Source organism: Acomys russatus, chromosome 32, assembly GCF_903995435.1.
Source record: "Acomys russatus chromosome 32, mAcoRus1.1, whole genome shotgun sequence".
Classification (NCBI taxonomy): Eukaryota; Metazoa; Chordata; class Mammalia; order Rodentia; family Muridae; genus Acomys; species Acomys russatus.
This window is the reverse complement of record NC_067168.1, coordinates 10,626,555-10,638,554: the sequence shown is the minus strand read 5'-3', so window position 1 is coordinate 10,638,554 and position 12,000 is coordinate 10,626,555. Positions and strand designations below refer to the sequence as shown.

The 12,000-nt window shown below is 36.1% G+C and overlaps 1 non-coding gene across 1 annotated transcript; it reads left to right on the top strand.

Moving 5' to 3' along the window:
• Positions 1-11,515: 11,515 nt before the first annotated feature.
• Positions 11,516-11,622, top strand: LOC127184485 (U6 spliceosomal RNA). The gene has a single exon (XR_007830129.1). It is a non-coding gene; the product is annotated as a U6 spliceosomal RNA (small nuclear RNA).
• The last annotated feature ends 378 nt before the right edge of the window (positions 11,623-12,000 follow it).

Sequence of the window (12,000 nt, the reverse complement as noted above, 5' to 3'; positions counted from 1 at the left end):
CAAGATAAGATAAAGCATTCTACTTGGTTCTATAATGTAATCCAGCTGAGGAGAACTTTTGAAAAGAACAAAATAGAATCTGGTAAGAAATGCCAAAGCAAGAGATTGTAACTGTGGAAACTAATACATTCAGAGAATGTGGGGATCAGAAGGAAATGGCAGAGAACACCCAAGGGAATGTAGAGAATTTGGACTTGCAGCACCAGAGAGGTAGAAGTTCAGAGAGAAGGAGTTTCAGAAGGGCAGAAGAAAGGAATAAATGGTGATAAAAGAAAGTTTGCTTGGTGGATCCAACAAATATAAAGAAAAATATCATTTCAAGATAGAACGCTTTGTGCATGATGGCTACAATATGCATGGTAAGACATATTGCAAATAGCACTGTTATTCACCTACCATCTTATTCAAATCTGACAATGCTCTACTATGCTGTTATCATATGGGGTACCTTGGTGGATCCTGTGAATAATCATTCTGTACTTTGGTGCTTAGGGAAAGATCCACATATAGACCCTGGAAATTATGCTACTTTATATGGTAAATTGACTATAGTTGTGATTGAACTAAGCATGTTAACATGTGAAATTATGTTGCATCATCTTAGTGAGTCATACATATGTATATACATATATTATATATAAAGTCATAATGTCCTTAGAAGTAGGAGATGTGACAGAAATAAGTGATGTGCTCACAGCTGAAGATGATGGCAAGAACTGAAGCTAGGGGAGGAAAGGAAAGGACTTTTTCCAGAAGGAACCAGAGTTGGGAAATGTTGAGTTTATATCTATCTGACCCAAACAGACTTAGGACTTCCAGAACTAAAAGACAATGCATTTCTGTGAATTTTCAACCAATAGGCATGGTAACAATACGAAATGAATATAAGTGCACAGTTTCACAATTTCCCAAACATCTACTCTGAGCACAAAGAACTAGTTGATAGTTGATCTCTTTTGGAATTGATTACTCTGTGTTTTCTCAAATCTGAAGACTTAAGGGCCAGATCTACAACATCTCAAAGATAAATTCCTTTTGGATATTGTTGTGAAGAATTGTTTTTTTCTTCTGATATTGAAGCCTTCTGCCTTGGAGTTCCCCCATTAAGATATAAGATATTTGCAGGTAGGGGAAACAGCAAGATGCTCTAAGGGAGGAGAAACATTCTATTCTGCCTGGAAGCTTTTTAAAATCAGAAAGCACAGAAACAAGCAGTGGAATGTTCTGAGAGTAACTCTCAAACAACCCAAGCTGCCTAGCAGACTCTCAGACAAGCAGAGCTGTCTAGAAAAGTCTCAGATTGACTGATGGGCCTGGAAGAAGCAAGGACCCTCTGGGATACCTAGAAGAGGCTCAGACCAACTGAGCCACCTGGAACAAACACCTGCTGCGGGGAGCTTGGGTGATGCAGTTGCCTTTGTTGAGTTAGTAAGTAACCTCTTATCCTTACTCCTTTAAGTAGCCCAATTAAAAAATCATTGGTTCAACAGGACATTCAATAGTTTTTGGTGGTATCCCTATTTTTCTCTGTCATCACTTCCCTATTTGGGGAATAGATTTTTTCATGTCTCCCAGTAGTAGTGTCACATAATAAGATTTTAAAATGAATTTCTCCTCCATTCCATGACTTGGAAGAACAGAAACATAACACAGATAAGATAATGGTATTGTCTCTACTGTAGATGTTGTTTTTATTTCCTCAGATGAGAGGATGAAATAAAAGCCATTTCTATGCCTTTCTAGATCTTTCTGGACTTTCTTTGTCTGGTACAACTCAGCTGTTCTGGCCTAAACTCTTCTCCACTCTGACTGATTCACACAGGCCTCATACTAATTCTAGTAATAGGTTTTAATCTTCTAGATCCTTCTCATTTTCTGGCTAGTTCTGTCTTCACCTGTGTCTAGCGTGTTCTCTTTGCAACTTGTCTATGTATGTAAAACTGTCTCAGTAATCAACTCTTGGTAAGACCTCTCAGGGTAGGAAGGGGCACAGGAGGGATCAAGTGTGGGGAGGATAGCAGGAGATAGAACTGGAACCATTGGGGTTATCTCTGGGAGAAGCTAGAAATACAGGACAATAGAAACTCCCAGGAATCTATGAGGCTGACCCTAGATAAGACTTCAAGAAACAGGGCATATGTATCATGAAACAGTCATGTCCTTAACCAGACAAGACTTCCAATGGAGGGAGGGGGATACTAACCCACCAACAGAAGCTTAGATCCACGTTGTTTCCTGCATATAAGAGGTACAAGGATACCCTAGGGAGAATGTATAATTCCCATTCAGAAGGACAAGTAGAATAGATACCAGAAGTGGTTGAAGAGAAGGAAGAGGATGGGTGTCTATCATAGGATGGGGTCCTCTAAAAGACTCCACCCAGCAGAAGATTGAAGCAGATGCTGAGATTTACAGGCAAAGTTCAGGGTGAGGCCCATGGAGTCTTATGGAAGAGTTGGGCCATAAAAGAACCCGGAGGGAACAGGAGCTCCATAAGGAAACAATTGGAGACAACAAATCTTGGCAAGGGGTGGGGGTGGGGTGCTGCAGAGACTGATGCACCAACCAAAGACCATGCATGGTGAGGACCTAGCACCTCTGCTCAGATGTAGTAGATATGCAGCACAGTCTCCTTATGGGTCCTGTAATAGGGGGAGTAGGGTCTACCTCTGACATGGACTCTGGTGCCCACTCATTGATCACTTCCCCCTGGTGGGATGCACCAAGTCCTACTACAACGTGATATGCCAAGGCTGGTGGTTGATATCTATAGGAGCTCTCCCCTTCTCTGAGGAGAAAGAGAGGGAGGTCTCAGGGGAGAGGAGGCAAGAGGGAGGTATTAGGAAGATAGGAGGGATAGGAAGTTCCAATAGGGGTGTTAATTAATTAATTAATTAAAACCAAACAATAACAACACCACCTCTCTCTTTTCCCTGTGCTGCTCTTGAGTAGCTTTTCTTTTCTGTCCTGTTTTCATGAGAGTTGAGAACAATCTATCTCTGATTCATTCTGTCAAGTTTTTCTCTGATTTGTCACTTTCTCTGCTCTTCAATTAGAGGTCACTTTTGAAATGCCTGCTTTTTTCTATAAACTAACATTACCTTCATTGTTTGGGCTTAAAGGTGTGTACTAAAGGTGTGTCTGTATTCCAGCCAGATCATATTATAATCCAGAGCATGTCTGAATTTCAGCCAGATGACACAGATCTAGAAGGTCTTTGGATGTAATCCCTTGTCAGAGCAGCCATGTTGCTGGATTAAAATTCCTTTATACTCTAAAGGCAAAGTTTTTCCACTGTTGCACAATATGTAACCTTTGGAAACTTGGTTCTTCAGTTGTAGAGATGACTCTGTGTATTTACATAGACCCATTAAGTTCCAACATCTTCAGTCCCTGCATCCCTTGATACTTGCTGAATATAATTTTTGCTGTATCTTTGCAATGTCTACAATGAGTTTCAAAGCCACACTCTTGGATATTGGCATTTGGAGCTTGATTCCTTTCTAAGTTCATGCATTGCCTTCAATCTACTAAAGCTTCCCTTCAAATAGCTTCTGAAATTACACAAAGACTGTCTTCCATCAGTTGTTTACACAGTTTCTGAAAGTTTCTCTGTGCTATTTTACTGTGCATTTATAACTTTCACACAGTATTGGCAAAATTCTGTAGATTTTACTAATTGACTGGAATGATGGCCAGATTCTGGAAGATTAACCAGGCTGAAGAAGCTGGTTTGACAATTCAAGTAGAGATATCCAACTTTATAAATGTGTATGTCTTGGCTGATTTGTGAATTCAGTCAGCAGAACTGATATATGTGTCAGAGACAGTGAATACATCTTAGTAATTATTGATATAGCTATCAAAACGATATTATGATGATAGACAACTAGCTACAAGACTCAGCTGAGAATAGGAAGTGGATATGTGAGGGATAATGATGGCCACAGGCAAGAGAGTAGAAAACTAAGGCAAACAATCTACTGGCAATATTTGCCTTCTGAGCAGAGACTAATATGTGTATGTACATAAAAACATATTAGAGAATAGGTATAATAGGGTCACAAATCACTAAGTCCACAATTCAGTGAAATTAAAAGAACAAAGAGAAACAAATAGGCTTTATAAAATCAAAAGATGTGTTTATTATTAAAGGCAAGAGCATAATAGCCAAAACAAAGAGTAGAAGTTGTCTAGAGGTTGTCAGGGATCACAAAAGGTAATTGTGTAATCACGTGAAGAATAGGAAATATAGACAGACAGCATTGAGATGGTTTAGAGACTGAAAAGGTGATGGTCAGAGATTGCTTGCACATTAGGACCATGATAATTGGCAAAAAAAGGTTTATTTTCCTGGGTGAAAGTATATGTGTCAGAGGCTGAATTAAAAGACACATGTGTGTCACTGCCTCAAGTGTGCAGAGTTCACAGTTAGGTCTTGCTGTATCATGTGTGTGGAGAAACAATAGAATTCTATAATGCACAGAAGGTAGGTTTTTCTATCTAAAGGGAGTAGTTAGAATATATTTCTTCTAGAAAACTTTTATTGCAGTTTGTTTACTAAATTGAGTTCAAGAATATAATTTTAACTCTAGCATTATTTGTTGTTTTATTTGTAAGTAATTATCCTTGTTAGGATTTGTTATGATAAAAAAAATTGGTTTGTTTTTAAATAATATACATCTTACTGACATTTTAATTTTATTTTTTGAAAATTGATTGTATCTCTTTATTCACTCACTAAATAATAGAAACATTGACAGAATACAACTGTTGTTCATCACAAAGCCTAGGAAAATGTATTTGTCAGCGAATAGATCCTACTTATGCCCTAACTTATTGTGACGGGTTAGTGATATATTCTGTAACCATTGTCTATTTAAATATTGCTAACAAATTTATATATGTAAAGTTTAAAATGTAGATTTTTATAGATTTAGTTGAATTTAGTTGAAAATATAAAATATATTATAATACCTTTTATTGAAACTGATTACCGTCTCCTCTAATTCTACTCCTCCCAGTTTGTCCTAATTTTCCCTACCACCAGGATCCACCTCCTTTCTCTCACTAGAAAACAAGCAGGCTTCTAAGGAATAATAATGAAATATAATAAAAGATAAACTAATAACTGACATATCATAATAGGGCAAAACAAACAGTTGAGGTTGTTTCTTGTTGGCCATCTACTGCTGGACATGCATTCCATTCTTAAGACAAGTTTGTTTACCTAATCTTGATTTAACTTTTGTAAGTGAAATATATCAAGAAAATAGTCCATTTCCTTTAGAGTTTCCAATTTTGTGTAATACAGCTTTGAAGTAAGAGCTATTGATTCTTTGGATTTCCTCAGTGTCTGTTGTTATGTCCCTCTTTCATTTCTGATTTTATTAATTTGGATACTTTCTCTCTGATTTTTAGTTAGTTTGGCTAGAGGTTTGTCTATCTTGTTGATTTTCTCAAAGAACCAGCTCTTGATTTTATTGATTCTTTGTATTGTTCTCTCTGTTTCTAATTTATTCAGTTATAGCCCTGAGTTTGATATTTCCTGACATCTGCTCCTTTTAGGTGTGTTTGCTTTATTTTTCTTCTAAAGATTTCAGGTAAGCTGTTAAGTTGCTAGTATGAGATGCTCTGATTTATTTATGAAGGCGTTTAGTACTATGAACTGCTTTCATTGGGTCTCATAAGTTTGAGTATGTTATGCCTTCACGTTCATTAAGTTTTAGGAAGTTTTTAATTTCTTTATTTACTCCCTGACCTAGTGGTCACTGAACAAGAAGCTTTTCAGTTTTCCATGCATGTGTAGGCTTTTTGTTACTTCTGTTGTTAATGAGATCCAGCTTTAATCCATGATGATCTGATGTAGAACAATGGGTTAATTCAATTTTCTTGTATTAGTTGAGGCTTTCTTTGTGACCAACTGTATTGCCAATTTTGGAGGAGGTCCATGGCCTATTTAATAGTCCCTAGTCACCCAAGCAGTGTAAGTTATGGGTTCTATATCATGGACTTAACTCAAATCAGTGGTTGATTAGTTACTCCCACAAGCTTTGTTCCATTATTTTCCTAGAATTTTTTTTCTCAGGCTAGACACCATTGCAAATCAACAGGTTTGTGGCTGTCCTGGTGTTTAGATTTCTCATTTATTAGAGTGCAGAATACCTTCCTGTATGAAAGAAGCCACTATGATGCGGCCTGTATGTAGGCAACTTACTTGATTGCATTTATTATACTACTTTGCTGCTCAAATTGAAATGTTCTAAACAGGAAAGTTCTAGCTCAGTCTTTCCTTCTATGTAACAGTAACTCTGGAGCCCAAACAATAGGTTGGAAATATGTAAGTAGTTGACTCTTTTTCTTATACATGCTATGTAATTGGATCATATTCCTTGCCTGTTCATCTCCTTATCTCCTCCCAGATCCCCCTCACTTCGGACATATAAAGATTCTCTTCCATCTTAGTGTCCTCTTTTTATTTTTATTTTTTTATAACCCAGGGATTTGAATTTGTGTTCTTCTTATACTTATTAATATGTTGCCATCGAATGGAGTGTGGTTGACCTACCAGGGACCAAACCATTAAAGAAAATTAATTCCCCCTTGTCAGAACTCATCACTTGTCAATACTTCTCAGTTAGTGCTGGGGGCTCACGAGCCCCTCCCCCCTCAATGTTGGAATGATGACAGTCTTGATCTTCTTTAGATCTTCTCAGAGCATTTTTCTTTCTCTTCTCCTTTCTTTTCTTTTCTTTCTTTCTCTTTAAAAAAAAAAACTTGTTTAGAAAGAATAGTGGCATCTCAGTGCCCAATGAATCTATAAAAACTACTCAATTGTGATATATTGGGTTCTTTCATATTTCTGTTTTTTCTTGTGTTCTCTTTGATAACTTCTCCTAAAAATACTGATTTTTTGGTTGATGAGATATCTTCTTAATAAATTTATCAATTGTTAAAATAATCAAAAACCTATTTCAAGTTTTCAGATTAATTGCTAAATCATGACTGTATTCAGATGTTTTTGATATTTTGAAATATTATGGTATTATATAATATTTCTCTATCAGCCTACCTTACAATGATACTCTTATATATATAACATTTTAGGAAAAAAATTACTACTCTTTGAAGAATCATCCACATAAATCAAGCATGAGTTTTACTTGTTACTAATTACTTTAGCAGATGTTATATATCAAACTCCCATCACTCAAAACTAATCACCTCATTTTATGTGAAGCCAGAAGTGTTTCATGCATATCAATTACTTGATAGATTTTTATTATAAATTGCATTTTGAGTCTTTATTTTACAATGTTAATAAAAAAAAAACTATGTGAATGGAAGCTTATCAATTTAGCTGAGTTAGTAAAATAGTTCATAAAGGAAGTTTTGATTTTTATTTTTGTTTGTTTTCTGCTACGAAACAGTAGTTAGAATGATGGAATTGCATCTATTGATTTGCCATAAAAGGAGCATTATCTCCCCAAAGTTCACATGATGATTCCCTACTTGTATTTTGCAACAGGACCTGTAGGGGGCCAGTCAGTGGTCCCTTATAGAATGATTATCTTAATAAGCAAAGAATTTCTCACTTCTCTATCCATGCTAAGTGAAAACACCACAAGAGATACATACTAAGAAAGTATCCTTCGGCCCCCCTCAAGAAATAGACTCCTTACCTTAAACTGAACCTCTAATTTCCAGCATCCAAGATAGTAAGCTGATACATTCCTGTTGTTTCATCCACCTAGCCTACATTACTTTGTTGTGGAAATCTAAGCAGACTGGTGTATCGCTTATATTTGATAGTTCTAATGTTAAAGTAGCAATTTGATTTAGGTAATTTATACAGATTTTATATTAAACAGATAAAAAGGCAGTGTTTCACTTTTGAAATAGCTTTTGTATTTATCACTGATCTTATTACACATTTTAATATCTGAATTAAATTTAAATAATGCATGTCAACAAATTGTTTTAGTCATTTTGAACAATGTACATTGACTATTATTTAGAACACTTTAAAAGGCAAATATTTAAGGTATTTAAATATACTGCACAGTATGTGAAAAAACAATTAGAGTTAATATCCATTCTGTAAAAGAACATTCCTGCCCCATTAGGTGTAGGTGTTGAGTGCCAGGTCTCTTTAAACACAGATCACTGTATCTTTTAAAAATGAATGATGGCAGCAATAGTTGTTGCAGTGACTCTTAGACAGTTCTTTAAAACCAATTTGCTGTTATTTACTTTCCAGAATGCTTTCTGTGCCAACTGGATTGTGCACAGAATACACTGCTGTAGAAGAATTATAATCAGGGTTAGAGTGACATTTGTTATCTCTTAAGAAATAAATTCTCTTGTTTTGTTGAGGTTTTTAGTATTAAACTTGTTCAAGGACAATTTCATGCATGTACATAATGAATTCCTATCACTCTCATAATTTACTCTTTTGTCCTCCCCCCACCCAGTCATTGTCCACTCTTCTCTACAAATCCCTATCTTACATTCATGTCTTTTTTTTTTTCCTGCCCTGTGAATCACCAGGTTTAACTAATATTATTTGTGTGATCATGGGTTTGTAGTTATAATTTGAGCATGGTGGGCTCATCAGTGGGTACGCAACTGAAGACATTAGCTATCTCTTCCCAGACCCTGTCAGAATATTGACTGTTCCTTTTCAGAATCTGAGGGTACAGAATAGTCGTTTAGTAACTGGCAGTTCATCAAGGAAAGGTAAAGGCCCATAGCCTCCTCCCCCATCCATGGCTGGCTGTTGATAGACTCTTAGCAAGCCTAATGCATGTAATCTAAGCTGCTATGACTTCATAATTGCAATGGTTACAATTATGCACAGAAGATGAACATTTGAAACCCCTCTATCTTCTGGCCTTAATTCTTTCTATCTCCTGTGCTTTACCTCATGTCCTCTGAGCTTTAGAGAGGACATATAAATGCCCTTTTTAGGGCTAGGTATCCAATCATCATTTATTTTCAGAAACTTGAACATCCACCAGTCATAATATTCACCACTGCTTACAGAGAAGCTTCCCTGATTAAGGCTTAGTGTAGCACTTAGCTATGGGTATAAACACAGGTGCTTAAAAGGCAGTTTGACTCTGTGTCAGTTTAGCTAAGCAAGAGTAATAAGCCTCCCTCCACGGATTATGATTTTCACAGCCATATGTATTTGACTGAGTTTACAGTACAAGGTATGGAAGCTCTTATAAGTGTACGCCAATTTCAAGCAGTGAACACTAGGTTACTCTCATAATAGTGACATCCCCATTGTACATGTGGGCACAACTTTCTAGTGAGTTGGTATTAAAGTTCTTAGGGTTCACATTTGGGTGAGACCATGTATGTCTTTTCTGCCACCAATGACCTGCATAGCATCCTCTATTACTACGAAAGCTAGGCTACAGGAAGGATGATTCCAGCTCAGTAACAGATTGGCTGCTCTGTCTTCAACCAACACATGTGGTGTCTTCAGTGATAGTGTTTTATTGTCCAGTTCTTGTGGAAAACCAAGTGGAATGGCAAGAGATTGTATTGTTTGGGGGATCTTTAGTGTATCACTGACCAAAAAACTCACATGGAAATACCTTACATTTGAAAGCCTTTTTGTATTGTACCCTGCAGCCTACCAGCACATCATTATCCAGATAATTTTATCTTATAATTGGCTTACTTGTCTACCTTCTTCTCATTCAACATCATTTGAATATGAGAGTTTCTTTGTAGCTCTAGTGAACTTTTCATATTGCCTAATAGATTGACAATCAATATTACTGGCATTAATAGAAATATTGAGAGTTAACAATATGAAAGGTAAGTAAAATATTAATGACAATTTCAAATAAAGTTTAAGAGTTACTAGAGCCAGTAAAAGATTCCGAGATTGAAAGGTAGAACAGGAGCACAGATATGGCTGCAGAGAAGAGCACATTCTTATTATCATTATTATAGTGTGTCTAGCCTCTTACTCCACTTACACTTCCTAATAATCAAAATATGATATAAACATCCTCTTTGGAATAAAACATTGTTTCAAAGGAATTTGGGCATACATATTTTTTTTTTTAACTTAGGAGAGATTCTTCATTAACACTAGCATGCAGAACACAGTCCTTATCCACAGAAATCATGGCGTGGGACTCAAAGGAATGGAGAAGAACTATGAATAAACATTCGTCCTTAGTTTGCTAATGCTCTCCACAACACACAAAGACAAACAAACAAACCAAAACCAACAACAGCAAAATCTTGAGATCTTCTGTGAACATCAAATCTTCAAACATCTTAGAATCTACATCAGGAAAAATCACATCCTATTGCTTGGCATCTCCCTATTTTCTGTTTTGCAGGTAAATTATTTCTCAAATGTTTTATACTATATAAATATTACTAGACATATTTATTTATTTTAAAATATGTTATTAGTAAAATGTAAAAAATTACATTCTTACTTGTAATTTTCAAGTCCAGGATGTTGTATTTATCTTGCTTTATCATGTAAAATAATTTTATGATTTAATTATCCACTATCTGTAATAATTGTAATTTCCAAATGCTCATTTCATTAAAAATTTATTTTGCACACAAGACCTATAAGTCCCTGCTGCTGCAGAAAATTGACTGCCTGTTACAATATCTGCTAGTGATTTTCAACTAGACCATTTCACTTATAATATATTACAGTAGGTAGATCTGCACAAAGAGCTTCTGCCATATTCACAATGTAGCATCATGATTATGAGAGCAGAGGAGTTTACCTAAATCCACACCATGTCCCATCCACCAGAGTAAGTCAATAATTATAAGTATTTCCAAAAGCAAAAAGTAAAGTTTTTAATAAGTAAAAGAAATTTTATTTATTTTATGTGCAAAGAGCATTAAAACAATGATCCATGCTCAATATTCATAGATAACATGGGATTTAGTATGGATCTATCATGTTATGGCCCATGATACTCTTCTCTTGGGAAATTTTTACTCAGGGTAGAGAGAATAAAGAGGGACCAAAAGTACCAAAGAATGGTGGAAAGCAGTTCACCAGTGGCTTTATCTTTCTACATTAGTAAATCTCAAGTTTGAACATTTTAACTCACTTGCTGCCATTTTCCTTCTACTGCTTCTCTACCATCAGAAGCAATAGTGGAAATGGAACAAACATGGCATGGTTATATAATTTTATCTCCAAAGCAGTTACTATATAATGCACCCTTATTAGTACCGTGTTCCTACTAACTTGACAGAATCACTTCAATTTAGATTTCCTTTACCAATCTTAAAGATATGGATTCTCAATTTACAGAAATAAAGAAAGTTGCAGAACATGCTATTACCTAGTCATTCAGGCAGTGTATAACATCTCCCCATCTGCTTATTTATTTGAAGAATCCATATGCTTTGCATGGAACTAAGTATCATTCTGTTAATGAAAACAAAAACAAAACCAAACACATAAATACAAGTACTGCATGATTTCACTCGCATGAGAATTTAAAATGTGCTTGCTTTGACAGCACATAGGCTAAAATTGAAATGACAAAGAGAAGATTAGCATTGCCTCTGCCAAAGAATGACATACAAAACCATGATACACTCAATATTTTTGCAGTGGAAACTTTCTGGAATCTATGAAAGTGATCATGGTGAGGACTTCCAGTAATGGGGGCTAAGGAGCCTTAAATGACCATCTTATAGCCAAGCAAGGCTTGCAGTGGAGGGATTAGTTTGAATTCGGTTGAGTTGTTGACCAAGAGAGTCCCATGGTGATCTACAAAGAACACAGGTTGACACTAGGACAGAGAGTAACTCTCTGCAAACTGACAGTGGGGGGTAAAAGTGGGGAGAGGGAGGAGTTAGCATTGCTGAGCACAACATACATGCAGCCCTTTGAACATGGACAGGTTGGACAATCCAGTCATGGAGCGTTCATCACTATGTTCTATTCTCTTTGGTGGTGAAGGTACTCTGCGGACTACTCAATGA